The sequence below is a fragment of the Balaenoptera physalus genome (assembly GCF_965194825.1).
Source record: "Balaenoptera physalus genome assembly, chromosome: 9".
Lineage (NCBI taxonomy): Eukaryota > Metazoa > Chordata > Mammalia > Artiodactyla > Balaenopteridae > Balaenoptera > Balaenoptera physalus.
In genome coordinates this window covers 54,227,141-54,241,829 of record NC_138888.1, presented here as the reverse complement: position 1 = coordinate 54,241,829, position 14,689 = coordinate 54,227,141, and the positions used below count along the sequence as shown (strand labels likewise).

General features: G+C 43.1%; 1 protein-coding gene across 2 annotated transcripts in view; it reads right to left on the bottom strand.

The window, feature by feature from the left end:
- PREP (prolyl endopeptidase) overlaps positions 1-14,689 on the bottom strand; it is a 136,847-nt gene that overhangs the window by 40,015 nt on the left and 82,143 nt on the right. The gene's annotated exons all lie outside the window — the stretch shown is intronic.

Genomic DNA, 14,689 nt, shown 5'->3' with positions numbered 1-14,689 from the left:
TATTCCCGTCTTGCCCCTAGGTTCTTCATGAGCATTTTTTTTTTTTTTCAAAACTACTTTTTGATTTTGAGTTGAAACTCAAAAATTGTTTGGAGAAAAAAAAAAAAAAAGGTGAGAAGACAGAGAATTCAGGGCCTAGGGAGTTTCACAGAAGGAAAGTGGGGAGCCGGTACTTGGAGATGCCACTCTGAGGCCCCCAGGCACTCTCGCACACACATTCTCTTCCTTCCCTCCTGGTGGAATGGAGGAGACGTCCCTCCTTATCTGAAGGCCAGTCCCTCCACCAGGGCTTGAGATCCCCTCACCTTCTCAAGAACTCGGCTCCTATGGTGGTTCCCTTCCTTCTGGAACCAACCCATCGACACACCAAAACAATCTGGTTTCTCCCACCTTAATAACATGCCACTGGACTTCTCAAAAGACTGGGTACACATGGTTCTCCATTTCCTCTTCTCTCATACCTTCTCCCTGATCCTGAACTCATGGCCATGAAAGCTATGGAAGGCTCCATTTGTCAATGTCTTATAAAATTAAAACCTAATTTTTTGGATTGATTTGCTTTTTTAGCACAGCTATACAAGTTATTCTACAGGAAGAAAATGACAAATTTGAAAAGCAGTCTGGAGAAGGAGGAAGAGTGTGAAGTATAAACCACAGCTGTTAAAAGTCAGAGATGTTCAGTTAACCTATGGGGGATTATTTTTTCTAAAAAAATTTTTTCATCAATTAAAATGTAAGCCATTCAGATTACAGCATTAATAGAAGATTGTTACAATTAGGAAAATAAGGCAATACAAAATAATATATGAGAGCAAAGCTAATCCCCCAATCCCTCAATAACACCCACCCATAAGAAAACAATACTTAAGTCTTTTTCAACTTACAATGGGGTTACATCCTGATAAACCCATCATAAGTTGAAAATATCTAAGTCGAAATGCATTTAATACACCTATCCCACCGAACATCATAGCTTAGCCTGACCTACCTTAAATGTGCTCAGAGCACTTACATTAGCCTACACTAGGGCAAAATCGTCCAACACAAAGCCTATTTTATAATAAAGTATTGAATAACTCATGTAATTTATTGACTACTGTACTGAAAGTGGAAAACAGAATGGCTGTATGGGAAGAGAATGGCTGTAAGTGTATCAGTCGTTTACCCCCTTGATCACACGGCTGCCTGGGAGCTGAGGCTCAATGCCGCTGCCCAGCATCACGAGAAAGTATCTCACTGCATGTTGCTAGCCCAGGAAAAGCTCAAAATTCAAAATTCGAAGTACAGTTTTTACTGAATGTGTATCACTTTCACACCGTCATATAGCTGAACCATCATAAGTCGAACCTTCGTAAGCCGGGGTCCGTCTATATATATGAACACCATCTACACCCTCTCTCCTCTTTCTCAGTATACCCTGTTCAGCCACCACTGCTCACTGCAAGTGTTCTTGTCAAGATCATCAATGAACCCACCTTGTCAAATTCAAGAACTCCTCTTTCTTCCCTATTGACCAACCGAACACACTGAGTGTCGCCTGCCACTCCCTCCTTTTCATGCACCGTTCTTGGCTTGCTGGTCTACCCGGCCTGCGGTTTGCTGGTTTTCCTTGCATCTCTCTGGCTGCTGCTTCTCCAGCTCTTTGCTGGCTCTTCCTCTTCCAACTAACCCCTAGATGTGGGGCTCCTCAGAGCTCAGCCTTGAGCCTTCTCCACTCTTACATGCTCCTCCATGTGACTCTGTTCCTGCCCCTGGATTTAAACAGCACACTCATGCTGAAGATGCCCACATTTATCACTCCAACCCTTAGACCATAAGACCCAAATATCTAACTCCATACTTGACATCATTGCCTGGATGAAAATGTAACAGGCACCACAAACTTGACAGGTCCAAAACATTTTTCCTCTCAAATCCATCCTCCCCAACCCACTGCTGACAACTTGATACATGATACCAGCTACTCAGATTCAAAATCTCAGAGTCATCCTTGATGTGTCCCTTCCCCTCTCCCCTGCACATTCAATCCCTTACTCTATCCTGCTGACTCTACCTCCCAGCTGTATTCCAAACACACTTTTCCCCATGTCCAAAGGCTACACTTTAATCCAGGCCACCTTATCTCTTACCTGGTCTGTTGTTACAGATGTATATCAGCTCTCTCCATGTCCACACCTTGCCCTTTAAATCTATTCTCCACAAAGGGATGATGGTTTTCTTAAATCAGAACATGTCACTTTCCAGTAAAGACCCTGTAGGGACTCCCACCGCACTTGGGATCCCAAACAAGCTCCTAACATGGCCACAAAACCCTGCCATCCCCCCCCATCCCCCATTCTCCTCCACTCACCATTCCCCAGTCTTCTCTCCGGTCCTCTCTGAAGCCAAGCGCTTTGTACTCGGGGCCTTTGCTCCAACCTGCTGGGCTCTTCTCCCCTCATTTTCACATGGTTAGTTCCTTCTTAGCTTTTAAGTTTCCGCTTAAATGAAATCTCAAGGGAACTTTTGTTGACGACTGGCCCAATTCACACTGGGCCCCTCTGTCATTCCCAGCAACAGTCATTGTTTACTTCATTCACAACCCTTGTTCCAACTTGCAACGTTCACATTTATTTTCTGTTCACTTGCTTTTGCCCATATTCCTCATAAGAGCAAAGACCACGTCTCTCTAGGTCACTGCTACATTCCCAGTGTCTAGCCCAACGCTTGGCACAAAGTACACTTTTAATACGCACAGGGACTGCATAAATGCAGTGGTTCTTCCCCATCCCACCTCCACCAATCAATGCAGACCAAGAATTTCTGATGCAAGGTGAGGAGGAGAAGGAGACCAGCTGGCAGTCGTAAATGAACTTGAACAAGGTGTCAAAGTCTAGATGGGTGAGTGGAGGCAGCTCTGGCAATGCCCCGTAACACTCGCCTGTCCTTCCTATCTCTGAAGATTCTGAGCAACGTATCAAAGTCGGTGCTTCCAACACAGCTAGACCTGCACATTCTCAAACACACCAGCCACAGTTCAGAGCATTTATACTTTTCTCTAATCTCTTCCAAATATTTACATTAGCTATATTCACATTAAATTTTACAGTTGAACTAGACATATCCTTTGCAAAACACACAGAAGCGGAGGGTCCAGATGTAGGCAGCATGTATATAATGATTTTTACTTGCACCCTCGACGGTTTTCTGTTTGAGATTCACTTTCAGAATTCCCCACTACCTTAACTGGGATCAAAGAGTATATTCTGTTAAAAACATGTCTGTATGCAGATTAATATTTATGTTTGTACACATATGTATACAAACGAAGGCAGCTGGAGGCAAGGAGGACACAAGGCATCATTCACTACTTAGCAGACTTGAGTAGCAGATGATTTTAAATGCATAAGAATCTGGGCTGCCTTTATCAATACAGCCTGAGTAGATGATTTACAGTTCTTTCTTTTGAGACATCAACCAAGGTCAATGATGAAGCTTTCTCTACAGTCTTAATAAAAACCACAATGTCTTATGTTGATTTCTACATGGAGACCTAGAACTACCGACCTCAGGGTGCTTGACTGCTGAGTTGTGGCAGCCTGATCAGGGAGGTGGGCACAGCTGCTCAGATGCTCAAGAGCACTGCAGAATCGGAGACCTGGCTTACGCACCGGTTATGCCACCGTGTGACTTGGGGCAACTCATCTAACTTCCCTACACCACGGGCTCCTCATCCAGAAAACTGAGATCACAAGAGTATAGGTCTCCAGGGATGGTTCTTCTCTAAAGCAATGAGATAATGCAGAGAACCCTGGCATGGAGGCTGGCATATTATGTGTACACACCCATGCTATGTTTTCAAGCACCAGTTGAATATCCCCTCTCCCTGTGTTTTGCTTTTGACTGAGTTCCCAAGGGCAGGAACAAGAAGAGGCATCTATGCAGGAGCTGGGACTTGGCTGAATACTGAAAGATGTGTAGCGTTTCAGAGAACGAAGTAAAGAAGACAAGCAGTGCCAGCATGGCGCACAGAGGAAGGAGAGCCAGGCAGAGGCGGGTCTGGGAATGGTGGTCAAGGGTCGTTTAGGAGCTGAGCCTGGGTGGTGTGCAGTGTTTGGGGTGGGGACTCAGGGTGGTGAGGCGGTACCTTTGTGGGCTGGATGAAGGATGGCACCAAGAGTTGGTAGAGGAGCTCACACTTGACACTGACAATGACCAGGAGCCTGCGTGTGTCCCTGCTTAATACCCTCGTGATGCCTTCCACTTCGCGATACTGCACCATCATGCTTATCATTGTTACAACATTTCTAATCTACTCCTTACATTGAGTCAGCATTGGGAGTGCACAGTGAAGGATCAAGTCTGCTTCACTAAACCCATGTCAGGGCACACTTGATCCACATCAAAAGATTATACTTAGGGAAAAATTTCCTCCCTTCTTCACAGACCAGTGATAGGCCAGAAATGGCTTTTCCTCCAGGGAGGTAACGGACTATCCCCAGGGCTTGGTATTCCTGCCATCAACCACCGACCATCCATGCAGCTCCAGGCAAAGGCAGAAGGCAGGGAGGAAACTGTGTGGCAGGTAAAGAGCCCACACTATGGTCTCTTCTCTCCTTTTGCCCTAAAGGTCGAGCAGAGCAGGAAGCCAAAGAACACTTGTCTAGCTGGCAACCTACATAAAATGCACCCTGGGGCTAGGAGTGATATTGTCACAGAAAAGCCGGAGAAAGATAAGCCCCAACTCTCTCCTGCTGAGCCTTTTCAATGCAGAGGAAATCTGAACAATTATCAGATTTCTAGACACCCTCCCGATTCTATTAACTCTTTGTCTAACTTCACCGATGAAGAAGGCAGAAATCTGCAGACAGACACTGGAATGGATGTCCCTCTCTAAGAAAAAGCCATAGAGCAGGTCTCCTGCTCTGGGCACTGAAGTTGCTTTCCAGGCTCACTGCATAAGAAGCAAACATCTCGGGCTAGAGTTTCCAAAATAAATCTGTGAATATTCTTCTGATTTTGAATCAGAGGCAACCGAGTGCCAGAATTAGCATTACTGCCAACCCCTGAATAATATCTTGGGGGAAGTCCAGCAAAGATGACAAAAGCAAAAACATAAATACTTAAGATTTTACTTCCGAACAGACTTTAAATGGAGTTTCAAGTTGCCACGTGGTGACCAACATTTAAGACTTAAATAAAGCCCCTCTGTATATTTTAATACATTAAAACATAAATGTATAAATGTTTATGTGTATAATATATATGACATAAATGGATAATGCAATGAGGACCTCCATTAAAATGCAGCAAGGAGACTGGAAGTGAATATTTAAATAAATCATAACAATATTTATAAGTCATTAAAAATGAATTTATGGGCCCTTCTTGCCTCTCCTTTCACAGAGAGAGTATTTTTATTATTTAATAGGTCCCATAAAATTCTACAAAGTACTCACTAGATCTTTACCTGATGTAGAAACATACTTTTAGAGGTAAGGAAGCTTAGGGATTTAGAGGCTTTTAGGCTAATTTGTTTATTTTAAAGGTGGAAAAAACAAAAACGAAAACCAAATCCCAACCGAGGCTAGAGAGAGCAAATAACTTATCCTCATAACAAAATGCACAGGATTAGCACAGCTCTGGAGTTCTGTGTTCTAGTCTTGGCTCTGTCGATTATTGATGGTGTGACCTTTGTTAAAACACTGAGCAGACTGAGCTTTAGTTTCCTCATCTTTAAAATGAGAGGGTTCAAACAGACGAACCCTAATGTATGTGCAATTTGTCCAGAGCCCAAAACCATTAGTGGAAAAACATACCATCTGGAAAAAAGCAAGAGGCGGCTATGAAATTCGGGACCTAACACCTGCCCAAAGGCTGATTCGTGCCATGCTTCTATTCCAAATAGCAGGCTCTTGAGGCTGGCCTGTGTCCACATCCTCTGCAGGGAAAGGGCAGGGCGGGTGGTTGGGAGTTGGTACCCCAGGCAGGAAGATGACTCCAGCACAGAACAAAACACCTGGAGAGCCATCAGGACACTGCTTACCTGGCCTCCTCATCATGTCAGAGATAGCCTCTCAGTTCATCTTGATTTTAATGCTCAGATAGTCTCATATACTCTTGCATCACTTCTGCTAAAGTCAGGACAAGCGTTCAGGAACAGCGAATACTCATGTCCTAGAGGTGATATTAAATGTCTTTCTTCTTGGGACAGGAGAGCCTCTTTACAGGGTGCTTCTATCTTTGTAGTGTGTGACTTCTACTGTTCACAATGATAATATTTGAAAATTCAACTTTTTTGGAGTCTTAGTTTTTCCAATGGGAAACCGAGATTTAGAAACCTGGCCACCAGGTGGCGTTTGGATTCCTTGGTTTCAGGGTCCCCACCAAGTTTTTGCTGAGGGCCTGTTTTGCTTCGTGTGGCAGATTGCTAGTTGTCCGCCAATATCCATTCGCATTTCCTTGATAATAAGGCCCTAATTTTTAGCTGGTACATTTTTTCTGGGAATAAAACTACATCTAATTTGTAGTTGCTAGTATACGGGTTTTGCCATTCAGAGGACATGTTCTCAGAACATTAATTAGTGTTTTAATACTCATTAACTCCTGTGCTGAGTGCATGGCATCAGCACTACATCTCTAAACCTCCTTCTGCCAAGTGTGGCCACGTGAGTACGTTTTCGCCAATAAAGTGAAAGCAGACATAATACACGTCACCTCTGGCAAACAGGGCAAACATCCGCCCTTCCCTCTTCTTCCCTATTGCTGCCTTCATGCTGGCTGGAAAGTGGATATAAAATGGCTGGAACCCCTGCAGCCTTCTAGGACCATGAAGTGATGGCGGGAACGTAAGCCATGTATGGATAAAGCAGCAAGAGAGAAGGAGCTTGGATTTCTTACACCTTAGACACCAAGTTGTTCCTGGACTGATTTCCCCTGCACTTCTTTTAAGTGAGAGGGAAAAATAAACATCTCTTTCCTTTAAGCCATGGTTATTTTTGACTTTTTCTCCTGTTGCTCACAGGAGAAATCTAATCTAATCTGAGTAACACACCTTGAGATTCAGACTCATTTCTAAAAACAGAAATAATTATTAAAATGGCAAAAGATAAGCACCATTAGCACATACTATTCACAGATGACAACTACACTACTCATTCAGTACTAGTAAGAGGGGAGTGACTTTCTACTTTGTTTTTATAGGATAATGAAATAGAACTTTCTTTTTCCCAGGATAGTTTTCTAGCAAGGAGCTGGAGCTAGTTGTTAGCTGTGAGTAATCTGAAATCTACTGACCTCAGTATTAGCAAAGCTCAGCAACCCGCAGCTTTTATGGATTTCAAAAGCCATGACTCTTGGAAAAATTTAAACAAAAACTGAATATACTTAAGTGGGCACTATTTAAGTGCCTCAAGCTGTTTTCCACCTTGCAACAAGGAAGCCCGCAGGAGGCTCAAGGAATCTCCCCAGGCCTATCATTATGGGGATTTGGTTGCTCAATTCTCAAGGCCACCTTGTGATTTTTACTCTAAGTGGGTTACATATTCTCAGGTTGCTGCAAAGCAATGTCCTTTTTCAAAACATGGAAGAGGATTTATTTATGGTATGGAAACTGCACCAACCACGCACTTGGGCCCCATAACCTATTTCTCTGTTATAAGATAGCAAGAAAACCTAGACTCTTCTTATCATCTTTTACAGTCAAATTATTTTAACACAGCTGCTATCTAAAGAGGAAACAGATACAAACATATGCCCTCTGAATATGAATATTATGCTATCAAGCTAGGATGGCTGGGCGACAAAGAGAATTCTAAAGAAAGGCAGGAATCTGTTTATGCAAGAATATGTCACTGCGAAGCGTACTATAAAAAATAACATGAAAGCTTAGGCACAAAATCGTCAAGAACAGCTGATTCAGTTTAAGGCCATTTCCTAATCATATGCAAGCACTGTATCCTCTCAAAACGTTCTTTTTGAAAACATTCCCCCATTCACTCTTCACTAACATGTTCTGAAGATTTCTGACCTATTCCTAACTGTGAGAACACAGCGCTACAGAAAAACATTACCGTTAGTTCAATAGTCAGCTCACCAAGGGTGTGGATGAGTCAAACATTGCACATGCCATGCACTCAGCACAGAAGTTAATGAGTATTAAAACACCAATTAATGTTCTGAGAACATGTTCTCTGAATGGCAAAGCCCGTATACTAGCAACTACAAATTAGATATCGCCAAGGTTAGAAAAAAACCTAAAGAAAAAAAATGCCACTCCTTCTACCCCAAGGCATCTTGGTAAACCCAAAGAATCATCTAATTTTAGCATTTCTGGTCGGCTACAATGCAGACTGCCTTTGGGATGTTCTTGATGTCTCACATGCATTACCGCAGGTAAACCTCAGAAGGTAAAATTCCTCAGTTTAAGAGGACAGGAATCAAGATACTAAAATCTGTGTTAAATACTTATAATTCTTACTATTTCTGTACTCTACTGCCTTAGGTTTGCTATCGCCCCATAAAACTGAATCTTCCTTCTAATGTATTCTTTTATAAAATGTGGAAACTGTTGTTAAGGGAGTTGATTCAGAGTACACTGTTCTTTTTCAGGTCCGTAAATTTTGTCTTTCATTTTGGGAGGAGAAAATCCAATCTCTCAGCTGGCTGAACAGAAATGAGACAATGAGAAACCAAAAACTGCATTTCTGCTACACTACATCCTTTGTCATGCCACGTTCAACCACAGTGCAAACACTATTCCATCCGCAAAAGACAGCTGCCAAAGGCAACCCTACCTGCATAGGACGTTGAGGGCATGATTCCTTTCTTCTCGAACTTCCTGTGAAATTATGAAAATAACTGCTACAAAAAGGCAGAGGCAGTCTCTGAATGAAGGGCTGTGGTAAAACTCTTCAGGAGTCCCAGTAAGGACCTGGGAATTACGGAAGCAGCCATCCCTCAAAGCCCTGCCCAGTTTCCACCTCTCCTGTGAAGACTCGCTCCACGACCCTGACCAGGACATGGCCGTGCTGATGGAAGCCTTCACCTTTCCCTTGATCACTGGGATAACATCCTTGGGGGTGTCTGACCTTTCAGATCTCTGTGTCTCAACTTTCCAGACTGACTATAAATTTCCCAGGGACGGTGCCTCTGTCTGGAACGTCTCTGTATTCAAACAGTACCGCCTGGCATTGCATGTCACATCATAAATATTTGTTGACAGACTAAATTTCTCTATTCCTTCGCTTCTGTTTAAAATGAAACATATTACTGATTATAAATGTAGACAGATTTTTCAGGTAAATCACTTATCACCAAACCTGTGTTATTAATGTAATTTCTAATGCTCAGTATTTCAATTTCTTTTTAAAGACACGGGCACAGATGTTCTAACCAATATTATGTGGTCATGTCATTCACAATAAAAGGAGGAAAAAGATCAGTCAATTGCAGATTTGATAAACCTATCCAAAACTAAATTCTTATGTGTACCCCAGATCGCAAGAGAAACAGTTTTTCCAGGATCAGATTTTCAAAATTGTATTTCCGATACAGATCAATTTTCTACCCACAGCTGTAGTCAGGACTGGATAAAGACTACACAGACAGTAGCTCTGTTCTGTGTCCGTCAGCAATCTAGACCACTCCCACCCCCTACCCCGCCACCATTCAAGGTGCTCTGGGTCCTGAATGAAAGAACAGCCCTCTGTGGCTTATTTAGCCGTGTGTTTCTTCGACCCTCCTCTTTTTCCCTCCTTGGTTTGGTCCACCTGACCAGCTATACCACCAGGTAGATGTTCATGGCTGTGACCACCATTAATTGCACTGCCTAACCATGCAGGGTAATCTGTGCTGCAGTATTTGCTTCAAAACGATAATGTGCCTCACAGAATGTCAGAAGGAATGACGACTAGCCCAAGGGATTTTATTTTAAAATCACATACAGAATAAATATAAACACCAGAGTCAAGCAAAATCAAAAGCAGCATTACCCTGAAGTAACTGAAAACAAAAACAGTATCTTTTTTTTCCCCCCCAAAATGCTGTGGTTTCTATTACATACTATAAGGAATTTTGCCGTTCATGCACAAATCCCGCTCTCGGGTCTGCTTTTACAGTTTGATCATTGTTGGCAACACCACTGACAGCCTGATCAAATTGTGAGCACATCTGTCACGCTCACATTTCCTGTCAAAGCTCAGCTGTGTACACCTGAGCTAAACCACTGCAAAGTGGATTTTAAGTCGACGGTGTTGTGACATCACGGTACATTCCAAAGGCACCTTTACACAAAGAAAGAATTCTATTTAAATAACTCAGTGCAATATGTGTGATGTATATAATCAGCCGATTAAAATCTTCTCTTGCCATTATACTAGAGAGGCTATACTCTGCCCCCAGGCATACCTCCTTAAGATCTGTAAAACCAATGTGTTCTGTCCAGTTACTCAGTTACTATTTCCTTAAATATTTGCCATGAATCTTTTAATCTTTTTTTCCTCCTATTGCAGCAGTACAAATAAAAGGTTGTAAGCATTTCAGTAGCTCAGCGTCAGAGAAGTGGAGAGCCAGACACAGAGGAGTTCAGTGAGTTTTCCAACGGCATAGCAACTGGCATCACCCAAGCACGCTTCCTCCCCAGTTTAATCTGGAAATTTCAGGCTGCTATGCACACGGCTGAGGGATTTCTACTCCACACGAGCACGTGCTCAACTGTAAAGTTTTATCTTTTCATTTATAAATGAAAACAATACATATTAGGTTGTAACTACTTTCTTGGTGTATCATCGGTGAAGAACAGAAAAAAACAGCTACCTGATAGGAAGAACAACTCCACCATCCTCACTGAGAAATAAAAGTCACTTCCCTAGAAGACGCTGCCTCCCTGGAAGCTGCCATGATTACAGGTCCCCCTCCCTGCCCCAAACTCCAAAGGTAATTACTCACTTTGGCAGGAATTGTGGGAAGCAGAAAAAAATGAGAGTAATGTTTTCTGAAAATATACACCTGAGGGGCTGCACAGTAGAGATGAGAAGAAGATGGGGGGTGGGATGGCGGTTGTCTCTCATGGGCAACTCTGCCCAGTCCTAGGGCAGCCAAGGCTGTACCCTTGAGGGCAGAAGGCAGGGACAGTCACTGGTTGCTGCCTGGGCGTCCTTTGCATTACTGATGGGAGAGGCAGTGGCGTGCATCACTCACACACACACACACACACACACGCCTGAGGATGCCCAGGCAAGACTAGAAGTAGTCCCTGAGAAGGCCAAATGTTACAGCTGATAGGGACATATTTTTTACACGTGGAGAAAACGGAAAACAGCAAAGAATGACAGCCTACGAGTGATTTTAAAAGTCTAATGCAGGACTATGGTGAATTAACGAACCATATAAGCACCAGACAGGGGCTACTGGCCCCTAAAAGATACCTCTACAGGCAATGGCTCACCCTGAAAATGAAAGAAGCCAAAATAGCTATGGAAAACTAAAAGTCTGCTGAATTTACTTCTAACGCTGATTATATTCTATGTGCCAGACACTTAATATGCGCATACCTTGGAGGTATTGCAGGTTCAGTTCCAGACCACCACAATAAACCAAGTATCAGAATAAAGCCAGTCACATGAATTTTCTGGTTTCCCAGTGCAAAGAAAAGTTACATTTGCGCTATACTGTAGTCTATTCAGTGTGCAACAGCATGAAGTCTAAAAAAACAATGTACATATCTTAAAGAACACTTTATTGCTGGAAAATGCTAACCATCACCTGAGCCTTCAGTGAGTCATAATCTTTTTGGCAATAGTAACATCAAAGCTCACTGATCACAGATCACAACAAATTTAATAATAAAAATGAAAAAGTTTGAAATTTTGCAAGAATTACCAAAATACGACACAGAGACATGAAGTGGACAAACGCTGTCGGAAAAATGGCACCAACACAGATTTGCTCGACACAGGGTTGCCACAAACCTTCAATCTGTTAAAAAACACAGTATCTGCAAAGTGCAATAAAGCGAAGCACAATAAAACAAGGTATGCCTGTATATATCATCTCATATAATCCTGCAGGAATGCTGCAAAATACACACTCTGTTTTACAGCTGAAAAAATTGTGGCAGAAAAGTTAAATGATTCACCCAATGTCACCCAGGAAGGACATGTAGATTTCAGGCCCAACAGAGCTTCAAGACAAAGCCCCTGTATGTCTACTGAGAACACTCTGATTTTATAAATACTATTTATACAGACTAAGGAGCAGAAAACTTTGTCTTAGAGGGCCAAATACTAAGTGCTTTAGCCTTTGTGGGCCAGGCAGTCTCTGCTGCACAGTTAAAGCACTAAGGCACCCACAGACACCATGTGAACAAACAGGTGTGGCTGCTCTCCAATAAAACCGGAGGCCAGTATGTTGACCTCTGATATAGAAGAGGGGTTGGCAAACTGCAGCCCGCGGCCAGATCCAGTCTGCCATTGGCTTTGTAAACAAAGTTTTATTTACCTGGAAAAAGCCTGGACCTGTCTAAGAGGCAAGAGACCACTGTTTCAGGGTGCGCGAGGAGAGGGGATTCAGAGCACCGCCTAAACGAGCTCCAGAGACGGGTGCGAGCTGCGGCTATCAGCACGGACCCCAGAGACGGGCATGAGACGCTAAGGCTGCTGCTGCCGCCACCAAGAAGCCTGTGTGCAAGCACAGGTCACTATCCACACTTCCCCTCTCGGTAGCCTGTGCAGCCCGCCACTGCCAGGGTCCCGTGATCCAGGGACAACTTCCCTGGGAGAACACACAGCGCGCCTCAAGCTGTTGCAACGTCACGCTGGCCTCTGCGGCCGCAGGCTCACCCTGCACACTGTACGCCTCCCTCCCCCTGGCCTGAGTGAGCCAGAGCCCCCAAAGCAGCTGCTCCTTTAACCCCATCTTGTCTGGGTGGGAACAGACGCCCTCAGGCGACCTACACGCAGAGGCGGGTCCAAATCCAAAGCTGAACCCCGGGAGCTGTGCGAACAAAGAAGAGAAAGGGAAATCTCTCCCAGCAGCCTCAGGAGCAGCGGATTAAAACTCCACAAACAACTTGATGTACCTGCATCTGTGGAGTACCTGAATAGACAACTAATCATCCCAAATTGAGGAGGTGGACTTTGGGAGCAACGACATATATATATTTTTCCCTTTTCTCGTTTTGTGAGTGCGTATGTATATGCTTCTGTGTGTGATTTTGTCTGTATAGCTTTGCTTTTACCATTTGTCCTAGGGTTCTGTTTTTTTTTTTTAGTATAGTTTTTAGTGCTTGTTATCATTGGTGGATTTGTTTTCTGGTTTGCTTCCTCTCTTCTTTCTTTCTTTCTTTATTACTTTATAATTTTTTTTATTTTTAATAATTACTTTTTATTTTAATAACATTATTTTATGTTATTTTTTCCTATCTTTCTTTTTTCTCCCTTTTCTTCTGAGCCGTGTGGCTGCCAGGGTCTTGGTGCTCTGGCTGAGTCTCAGGCCTGTGCCTCTGAGGTGGGAGAGCCGAGTTCAAGACATTGGTCCACCAGAGACCTCCCGGCTCCACGTAATATCAAACGGCGAAAACTCTCCCAGAGATCTCCATCTCAACGCTAAGACCCAGCTCCACTCAACGACCAGCAAGCTACAGCGCTGGACACCCTATGCCAAACAACTAGCAAGACAGGAACACAACCCCACCCATTAGGAGAGAGGCTGCCTAAAATCATAATAATGTCACAGACACCCCAAAACACACCACCGGATATGGACCTGCCCACCAGAAAGAAAAGATCCAGCCTCATCCTCCAGAACACAGGCACCAGTCCCCTCCACCAGGAAGCCTACACAACCGACTGAACCAACCTCAGCCACTGGGGGAAGATGCCAAAAACAACGGGAACTACAAACCTGCAGCCTGCGAAAAGGAGACCCCAAACACATTAAGTTAAGCAAAAGGAGAAGACAGAGAAACACACAGCAGATGAAGGAGCAAGGTAAAAACCCAGCAGACCAAACAAATGAAGAGGAAATAGGCAGTCTACCTGAAAAAGAATTCACAGTAATGATAGTAAAGATGATCCAAATTCTTGGAAACAGAATGGAGAAAATACAAGAAACGTTTAACAAGAACCTAGAAGAACTAAAGAACAAACAAACAATGAAGAACAACACAATAAATGAAATTAAAAATTCTCTAGAAGGAATCAATAGCAGAATAACTGAGGCAGAAGAACGGATAAGTGACCTGGAAGATAAAATAGTGGAAAGAACTACTGTAGAGCAAAATACAGAAAAAAGAACAAAAAGAATTGAGGAAAGTCTCAGAGACTTCTGGGACAACATTAAATGCACCAATATTCGAATTACAGGGGTCCCAGAAGAAGAAGAGAAAAAGAAAAGGACTGAGAAAATATTTGAAGAGACTTTAGTTGAAAACTTCCCTAATATGGGTAACGAAATAGTCAATCAAGTCCAGGAAGCGCAGAGTCCCATACAGGATAAATCCAAGGAGAAACATGCCAAGACACATATTAATCAAACTATCAAAAATTAAATACAAAGAAAAAATATTAAAAGCAACAAGGGAAAAACAACAAATAACATACAAGGGAATCCCCATAAGGTCAAAAGGTGATCTTTCAGCAGAAACTCTGCAAGCCAGAAGGGAGTGGCAGGACATATTTAAAGTGATGAAAGGGCAGAACCTACAACCAAG